Raw genomic sequence first — 9,958 nt, 5'->3', positions numbered from 1 at the left:
ATTACATGGAACACCATGCTCTAATTCCTAGAAGAAGAGCCAAAGCTAACTTAAGTACATTTTTTTAAAGTTACTGAAGTTAGTTTTCCCTTCTCGTATATCTTCTTTTATCCCTTGATTTTACCTTTTGGCATCTTTACTAATTTTTTAAATTATCAGTTTCCCAAGTCATTATTGGTTCCTTTCATCTTTAAAGCAGTCATTTACCTGTTACGGTGGTGCACAGCTAAAACCTCTGGTCTTCAGTTCAACGTCAGCCTGGGCCTCCAGAGCGAATTCTAAACTAGCCAGGGTTACACAATAAGACCCTGCTTTCAAAAGGGTCCAAAGGAGTCGTCTTTGCTCTCAGCTAGGCTGTCGTTTCTACCAAAGCTTCATTTCCATCATTAAAGTCAGCAGCACTTACAATACGACTTCTGTCAAACATGTTTGCTATAAAAATGGAAGGCAGTGCCCTGGGCCTGGTGAGGTCAACGAAAAGCTACCCCAGACCTACTTTCTGTGTGGCTCTGCCTCAGCATCTCTGTTAATTTCCTCCTCTAGCATCTCAAGGAGAAAAGCCGCCATCATCTACCCACTTTTCCCTTCCTGGGAATCAGCTGACTTTGCCCATTATTTGAGAAAGGAATGAGAAAAATCAATACATGGCACACTTCTTTAATACATGCTGAGCAAGTGTGTATATGTAGGGTATCCATGCTGCAAAGTACCAATCGCACACCGCTCTTCCTTCCCTCTATGGCAAGGTCTTTGCTCCCCGTTCTCAGCAGCTGTGAGTTTTACCAGAGCTGGTGCTGACAGGAGAGAGCCTCGAAGGTTCTCTCCAAGTCTGCTGCATTTATTAGTGTCAATACCGAGCCAATATTCCTTTTAAATAACCATGGAAAGTCTACCATGAAGTGGTGGCTGTGCATCTGTGTAAGCTGAGACCAACAGGAGGAGATGAAGTGCCTGCAGAGAAAGAGGGAAGCTTTGAACCAAGAACAAAGCGGAGACACCAGGCAGTGTAAGTTCTAGCCAGCCACCAGAGGCAGCTCCCCTCTGTCTAAGCTTGAGGCTTTTTTTGCAGGCGACCTTCCTTGAATATGCTGCCACTTTTTGTGTGTGTGTGAATAATTCTGGATGGTACGTCTAGCTTTAGAAAGGTGATCATCCTCGGAACCAATAACATTGTTTCCCTTTGAAGCAAACCCATGCTTCTGCTGTTCTTAGCTGCTGTGCAGAAAACCATCCATAACATTCTTTTGATTGACAGGAGTGCCGCTGCCAACATAGGGAACTCGGGCCTTCCGTTCTGTCATTTCTTCTAAATCAATGTTTTCATATCATTTGTATTTTTAGGAGGAATCTATGGAAATTGGCAAATATTCAAGGCTGGGTTTGCCTGGTGGGTGCTGAAACTCTTCGGTCCCTGAGCCTTCCACACCTGGCTCCACCACTCCCTTACCCACTGTCAGAGCCACAGAGATGTGGCATCTGGGGTTTCAATCTGCTCTTTACCATGACAGTTCACCCACCACTCAAAGTGAACGGACGCAGGAAAACAAAGAGCCCCACCACCATCTCTTCTTCTCCAGGTTCTCTGGCTCCTTTGCCTTTTCTATTTCTACTTAACTTTTTTCTTTTTCTTCCTTTCCCTCATAAACCATTATTCATAACAAGGTTATGTCCAAATTAAGATTTTTTTTTTTTTTTGAAGGAAAGAAGGAGGGTAGGAAGGGAGGAGGAGGAAGTGGTACAAACTCTTGGACTTGGTCTTGTTTTTACAACAAGGTTTTCAAAAACACTGCCTTCTGAGCTGACACCACGTGTAGAAAAAGCAGCCTCGGGAGTACGTTGCAAAATAACAATGTGCTTGGGATGGCAGAATTTCACTTTGTGTGGTCATCACCCCTAAACATTGTTTCTTTTCTTTTGCTAATAACATTAGAGAATGCTGATAAAGTCAGCTGAAAGAGTCAAAAGAGGAAAACTCATAAATTACAGCCTTCCACTAACTCACAGAGACACAAACATGCATACTGGCAAATCGCAAAAAAACTGCAGGACACAAGTTCTGTGATATAAAAGGTAGGCGTTTTTATACTTAGCCTCCTCGAGCCAGGTGGAGGGCTTGAAATGAATCCTGCCTGATCGCTATCTAAATCAACTCAGATAATGCCAGTTCACATATACTGTTAAGTTATTAGTGGAAGAAAAAACAAGAAAAGAAAAAACAAGAATGGTGAGGGAGAGCCCTGGCAAACCCTTCAGACTCAAGGCAGAGGGGCTGGAGGCGTGGCTTAAAAGATAAAAGCTCCTACCCAGCCCGGCCGCGGGAATTTAAAGCCTGCAGCGGCGACGCAAACAACGTCTGTAGTCCCTGCGCCCCCTACTGGCTATGGAAGGTGGAGACGGAAGACTCCTTAGAAGCTCGCAGTCAGTTAACTTATTAGACCCCGTCTCAAACGAGGTAGAAAGATGACATCACACTCCCAGAAGGCGTCTTCTGGCCTCCATATGAACACTCAAACACAGCTATATGCACACTCACATATCCCCCACACAATCAAAATTTAACAATAATAAAAACGATGAGATGTTGACACTAGGTCTACCTATACAACTCACCCAGGGTAGTTTGTTTCTGGAGCCCCACTCATGCATCTTCTTGCGCCAAGTGGAGGACCGTGACTTCTTCTGCTTAGGCATTCCTTTGAGGACTGGAGCATCCTGCAAGAGATGTGTGCTGCTCTCAGCCTTGGTTTGCCAAGCTTTTGGCAGTGGGAAGTAGTTAATGCCAACTCAAAAGCGATCAAGATGCTGAGGTATAATGCCTCTCACGCCCACCCACCAAGGCTTATGGGTCAGCACAGAAGTGGAGTTGAAAGGGCATGTTGAATAGCATGCGGAGCGGTGCTGGACTTGCGTATCTGTTGCAACGCCAACTTGAAGCACCTGTAAATACCTACCCTTGACTTGCACAGGATCAAGCCAGTTAAAATTTCCATCTTGGATTGGGGAAGGACTGCTGAAATCCCACTGAGAAGCTATTGGCTATTGAGAAAGGAGAGTCACTTTTTATTTGGGGGCAGGATAGGCTGCCTCATACCTGTGGTAAACTCCACACCTGTGCACATGTGAGGAGCACTAACAAAAGCTAAAAGGAAGAGGACGTGAAGTTGGGAGGAAGCTGTGTTGGAAAGTTCTGAGGGGAGTTTGTAGGAGGAAGTTGGGAGTGTATGTTATCGCAGTACACTGGATACATGTATGAAATCTTCTAATAATTATTTTTATAATTTTTATTATACTGAAGCTCAAAGCAGGAGCAATGCTGGTTAAGGGGATGAGGCTCCCCTGCCCCAAGCCTTCTTCTGTCCCTTTCTTCGACCCATCCAAACCAAAACATACTTAATTATCCCCTTCCTCCTCCCCCCGTTCCCCCTTTCATCTCCTCTTCCTCATCTCCTTTTTTTTTTTTCCATTGTGTCTGGTGATTTCTTTTGTTAACAATCTTCCTTATTTTCCTCTTTTCCAGGTGAAGCCCTAGACTCTAAAGATGCTCCCTCCCTCCGCTCTCCCCCAGCCACAGGCAGACTTGGGGATAATCCTGTCACTCTCACCATCTTAGACCTTTTCATTGATGTGTGGGTTGACGACATCATTAGTTGTCAACTTGTGACACTTTAGAGAGGAAAGGGGAGGTGCTGTGGGGACTGCTGCTGGCACCCTGCGACTCACACACTTTCTCCAGTTGCTCCTTATAGGTCACTGGGGCCGCAGGCCCAGTGACATCTTATTTTCATTGCCCCTTTTACTCCACACGGTATATCCACTTTCAGCAAGTACTCTGCTTCTCCAGAACGAGAGAGGAGGTGGAGACACACATTTCAACTATTTCTTCTACAGGTACATGGTTAGAAGACTGGATTCTGAAAAGCATAGAGCAGTGCATGCAGGCTCCTGTCATGCCATCCATCTTGCGTCTGTTTTACACTCCTTTGGGGTCCTCAGGGAGCTCTGTATTTGGGGCACCTAGGCAGAACTTCAAGTACAGAAAAAAAAAACACAAAAAGACATATATTGTAAAGAATGTGATATATACAAGAGAACCTGTAAAACGTTTATATAACCAGCAATTAAAAAAATAATGCCTGCATTTTTGAAACCTTATTTGTAAATCTCAGCAATTGTGTTCCATTTCCTTCTCATTGCTAGAGTTAGCTAATGTCTTTAATTTCCTATACAGTTTATGCTGTGAACCAGCCTTACTTTACCGGTTTACTCACCCCAGCCTGTGTATGTGTGTGTGTGTGTGTGTGTGTGTGTGTGTCCATGTGTGTGTCCGTGTGTGTGTGTGTGTGTGTATCCTCAATAACATCTCTCTGCCTCGGGGAGTCAGATGATACTTCCATGTAATAAGTAGAGAGAACTGTCATTCTTTCTCATATTAGAACAGACTGTTCTTTTTAGGGGAAAAACACCTAATAAAATATGATGTGTTTTTCAAATATTTAGCCAAGGAGAACATCAACACGTGTATAAGGGAAGAGATTTAGAAGGAAACCCCAGCACTCGAATTCCACTGCTTGTCCCTTTGTTGACCACTTCCTTCTATTTTGTGATCAACATTCTGCCCTCTGTTATGTAGAGCTATACGAACAGCTCATGTTCTGAGGAAGTGGTGAGTGACGTGGGATTTCCCACAGAGGGCAGTCCTGTGGGCCAGGGTGGGTGAGGTGAAATCACTCGCTGTATAAGACATGCTGGCAAGGCCGTTGTCCTGCAAAGTCCCGTCCTTTTCCCCGAATCCCACCTGGGGTGCCCAGGGCCCTTGCTCGTTTGTTATCCCCTTGGACATTTCAAACAAATATTTTCCGCAGATTAAGCTTAAAATGGAGCTTTAAAAAACATTTCCTACCAAACTGGTGATGTGGCAAAGAAACAAAGGTATCTCAAGGGTCTCTGAACAGAAGCAGGCGGGACAGTGGTGGGAATGTATTGGTTCATACGGCAGAGGGGTTTAGATATACACATGCAGAATAACAACCAGCTGGTCACCCGCATTCCCGCCCCTCAGTTTTAGAAATAGAATTTCATCTGCAGGATTTGTATGGTTTTTTGTACTGATGCTCACCCCAGAGGCAACCATTGCAAAACTTTATGTCAGTCACCCGCTGGTTTTCTTTTATAGTACACACATTCAGCCTAAGTAAAATGCAATTTAGTTTTTGACTTCGGTGGGAATTTATAGATATGGCATCTTACATTTTACTTCCTGAAACTTATTTTCTTTTGGTCAAAACTTTGCTTTAGGTGTTCCCTTGTGTCAGCGCGCTCATAGACAATCTTCAGGGTCATATGGTAGTCCTTCATACAAATTAATGGATTCTGCTTTTTACAGACATCTCACTGTGCCAAGTAAGGTCACTCCAAAGAGAGAGCACACATATGGGAGAGGATGGAAATCTGGGGTAGTTGCTTCCTGGTGCACATACTCAAGGTTCTTAGAAGAGAAACTCAGGCTTGCTAGGTCACATGCTATGAATATGCAACTTTCCAGGGGATGTAAACCTGTTTTCCAAAGTTATAGAGTATATATAAATGCCCGCCAGTCATTGCTCAACAACTTCAGAACATGCGCTGGTGCCGGGCTCTTTTGTTGTTTCTAATCTTGGGAATGTGAGCTGAAACCCCACTGTCCTGCCTACTTGCCTTTCTCTCCTTGCTGGAGGAGATAAGCGGCCTTCCTGGGTGTTGTGAGCCATATATCTCCTTTCTTTGGAATTTCTTCTGGGGACTTTTTACTGATTCATTTTTTTTTGTTAAGCTTTTTCTCCTTTTTATAATAATCCATTGAAACTCATTAAATACAATAGGCCCAGGGACAGGTTAAGCATTTTAGCTTATGTGCATTTTATTTACTTTTATACATTGTACTTGGTATAATTATGTTTTATTGCTTTGTGGCATATTATTTTACTCTCCTAATGGACCTCACTTGTGTCCATTGTCTTAAACTCTGCAGTACTTCAAAATTTCATTTTAGATACATCTCCTGTTTTCTTGGGGTTATGTGGTTTGGGCTCCCATATTTGTTTTCAATCTTCAAGTTCAAGGCTTAAATTTAGTGTAAAGAGATAGTGTAATTAAAGGTTTTAAAGAGTAGTTATAACATATTCTCTCTCTCTCTCTCTCTCTCTCTCTCTCTCTCTCTTTCTCTCTCTCTCTCTCTCTCTCTCTCACACACACACACACACACACACACACACACACACACTCCTTATCTTCTTTTTATTAGCCTTAAACACTACCCCTGCCAAAAGTTTCCAGTGCCTGTGGATTTCTTTCTTCCTATGTTTCTATTCTTTTGCTCTAGCTTATTAACGTGCAACATCATCTTGATAATAATTTTTATCATAATTGCATAATACATCTCTATGCCTGAGGGCTAAATTATTCTCATTTTTTTAACTTTAGAGCATGGACATATTAGCTGTGCGTTATCCTTTACTCTTTCACATAAATTTCAAAATCAGCTTCCTCTGATTCACGAAAAGCCTTGTTGGAGACATCTCTGCTGGGGTCTTGTCTTGCAGGTCCGTCTGAACAGAGCAATTTATTATACAGATATTTTTACTCAAGAATGGGACATATTTCCCATTAATTGTGCTCTTTTCCATATGTCTTGGAGATTTTTTATTAGAATTATTCTTACCTGCTTTATATAATTTATCATTTTTGTAAAAAAACTATGCCAAATTACCCCTTTTCTTTAAGTTTTTAAAATTTATTTAGTTTATTTTTGACAAATTTATTCATATGTAACATACCTGCTCATTATTATAACACCCATCTTCTCCGCTTCCCACTCCCATTTACCGCCACTCCTTATCAATGAGCCCCTCCCCACAGTCAGGTGCTATTGTTGTTGTCTTGTTTTCTTGGGTTTCCATGTTGATTTCCTTTGAGATCCACTGAGTATAACCAGGGTCATCTGTGTGCAGAGGTTTGGGAGTGAGTGCTGGAGCCTGGTGGGCTTCTCTATGACTGTGTCTGGATACCTCTGCTATGGAGAAAAGTAATATGCTTCGATAATTGATTTGACATTAATTCCTATTTTTAAATTAAACAATTGTTAATGTCTTGAATAATCATTCTAGATAATATCATCTCTTTACAATGAGAGGTTGAGGCTGGGTTGAGGTTCTACAGCTAATAGTAGAATTTTATCAAGCATGTGAGACACCAGGTTCTAGTTACAGAACTAAAAAAAATTAATACTGAAAAACTGATTCTTTATTTGCTTGTAATTTTCAAAATTTCTCTTTACTTTTCCTTCTGAGCATTGTACATGGGGCTTTTACTACATGGTGAGCAAATGGACACTGGTTGTGATGTTCGTGATCATAGAAGGAAGATTTGCATTTTATCATACATGGTGTTTATACTTTAATTCTGAAGATTGTTTCTCTGGCATTACAGATGTTTATTCCTACTTATTGATGGTTCATTTCTTTTTTCATTGGTGATCTCTATGTTTTATGGAGCATCTGCCCATTATGCAAACACAGTTATAATTTTACAGTTTAATCTTCTTTTAACTTGTTAAAGCAATTAATTACAGTAATCCTGACCTATGATTTCCCTATTTTGTTCTGTTCTTGGCTTATTTTTACTTCAAGGTTATGCAATTCTCATAAAATATGCTGGGAAATAATATGTCTTTTTCTGTTCTTGAAAAAAGCTTATGTAAGAAATGTTAACAGTAAAATCTGACATGAGGCTCTCTCTGGGAGTTGGTTTCTAACTACAGATTCAATTGTGGTCTTGACATATTAGAGATTTCTATTTCCTCCTGAGTTGTTTCTGTGTTTTTTAAAAGCTCATACAATTCTTTTATAAACTTCCTGGCCTAAAGTTACGCATAATATTTAACATTTTATTTTAGGCATTTTTGACAACAGAATTTGTTCTCTTTTCTGTCTCTGTTTTTCTCAATCTTCTCTGCTCTTTCCCCACACAGACTTTTTGGCAACCTTTCCAGAATTTTCTCTCTCTATAAAGCTTTTTGAAATTTAATTTCTATTTTTTATTTGCTTTTATACTTGTCTTATTTCATCTTCTTTGGATTTATTCTGTTGTTCTTTTTAAAAAGAATTAGGTTGGTATTTATACTATTTATTTTAAGCCTCACCTCCCCACCCCCAAGGATTACTTTTCTCTTTCTTAAGAATTTATTTATTTAGTGTACATTGGGATTTTGCTTGCATGTATATCTGTATGAGGGTGTCAGATCTCCTGGAACTGGAATTACAGACAGTTGTGAACGGACCCATGGGTGCTGGGAATTGAACCCGGGTCCTTTGGAAGAGCAACCAGTGCTCTTAACCACTGAGCCATCTCTCCTGTTCTCCTTCTAAGACTTGCTTTGATTATAGCCTACATTTTTTAAAAAATATATATATTTTACGAATTTCATATGCAAGTTCTATACTTACACCTTATCTCCCCTCCTCTCCTCTTTCCAACCCTTGTGACACCCACTCCACAAATTCATGCTTCTTATCCTTATTTATTATTTTTACATATACAAACATGTATAAGTTTCTAACTAACACCCACTGAGTTCATTACTTATATGTATACATGTTTCAGACTGACCACTTGAAGCTGGATAGCCTATCAGGAAGTTTATCCCCGGAGAAGCCTGGTTTTTCTCTCTTTTAAGCAGCCGTTGATGTATTACCCGTAGCTCTTCATCTAAGGTAGGAGCCTTTCTACATTAGCATTGTCATTTTCCAGGCATTGTTGAGTATTGTTGATTTCATGGTTGCAGCTTCTTTTTCATACATAGAACCCAGTGCCTCCCAGCAGACATTCTGGTTCTCTGGCCCTTATACTCTGCTCCCTCTTCTATGATGCTGCTGGGCTCCCTCTTCTGTGATGCTGCTGGACTCCCTCTTCTGTGATGCTGCTGGACTCCCTCTTCTATGATGCTGCTGGGCTCCCTCTTCTGTGATGCTGCTGGACTCCCTCTTCTATGATGCTGCTGGGCTCCCTCTTCTGTGATGATGCCCCTGGGCTGTCCCTCTTCTATGATGCCCCTGGACTCCCTCTTCTACGATGCTGCTAGGCTCCCTCTTCTATGATGCTGCTGGGCTCCCTCTTCTATGATGTTTCTGGGTTCCCTCTTCTATGATGATGCTCCTGGGCTCCATTTTCTATGATGGCCCTGGGCTCTCTCTCTTCTATGATGCTCCTGGACTCCCTCTTCTATGATGTTCCTGGGCTCCTTCTTCTATGATGCCCCTGGACTCCCTCTTCTATGATGCCCCTGGAGCCCTAGGTGTAGCGGTTGTGCTGTAGCTGTGTCAGTTGGGGCTGGGCACCCCATGTCAGTTGTTCTCTGCTTTTTAACCTGTGGTTGGTTTACAATTAGAAAAAAAGAGGGGGGTGGTTTCAGCCTTTCTAATTTTAATTGAGTTTCTGTGTATGTGCAGCATGCTTGTGTGTATTTGCAAGACATTCATACAGTGCTCTTGGAGGCCAGAAGGTGGTGTCAAATTTCTAAAACTGGAGTTCAGGTAGTTGGGTACTTCCTGATTTGGGGGTGAGAACTGAGCTCAGATCCCCTGCAGGAGCCTTAAGTGGTTTTACCTGCTGAGTTTTCTCTCTAGTCCCCAATGTTTTTTTTTTTTTAATTTAGCATATTTTTTTAATTTTGGCCGTATAAACATTGAGGCATTTCCTCTGACATGTTATTTACATGATCTGACAGTGTGTTGAGATTTCTATGGCATAGCATAGAGTTTTCATAATTTCTAATGTACTTATTTCTCTGAACAAAGATACTCCCCAGCAAATAACTGCGGGTTTCCTTTCCTTCCTCTGCATGGCTTAAGACGGTAATCACTAAGACTGCACAGTTAAAACTGAAAAGTGTGCTTACAAAGATGCCTTTTAACTTTGATCACCC

At 41.5% G+C, this 9,958-nt stretch overlaps 1 long non-coding RNA gene across 2 annotated transcripts; it reads right to left on the bottom strand.

Annotated features, from left to right (window-relative positions):
- Positions 1 to 658: 658 nt before the first annotated feature.
- On the bottom strand, positions 659 to 8,982 carry LOC125397936 (uncharacterized). 2 transcript variants are annotated; one of them, XR_007231235.3, is made up of 4 exons: positions 8,644 to 8,982; positions 3,603 to 4,024; positions 2,611 to 2,712; positions 659 to 951 (listed from the first exon to the last, which is right to left on the bottom strand). It is a non-coding gene; the product is annotated as an uncharacterized LOC125397936 (long non-coding RNA). The 2 variants fall into 2 exon arrangements; XR_015734940.1 differs by having other exon boundaries at positions 3,723 to 4,024.
- Positions 8,983 to 9,958: the final 976 nt, after the last annotated feature.

This window comes from Myodes glareolus, chromosome 14 (assembly GCF_982192425.1).
Source record: "Myodes glareolus chromosome 14, mMyoGla1.1, whole genome shotgun sequence".
Taxonomy (NCBI): domain Eukaryota; kingdom Metazoa; phylum Chordata; class Mammalia; order Rodentia; family Cricetidae; genus Myodes; species Myodes glareolus.
This window is presented reverse-complemented; position numbering and strand designations above follow the sequence as displayed.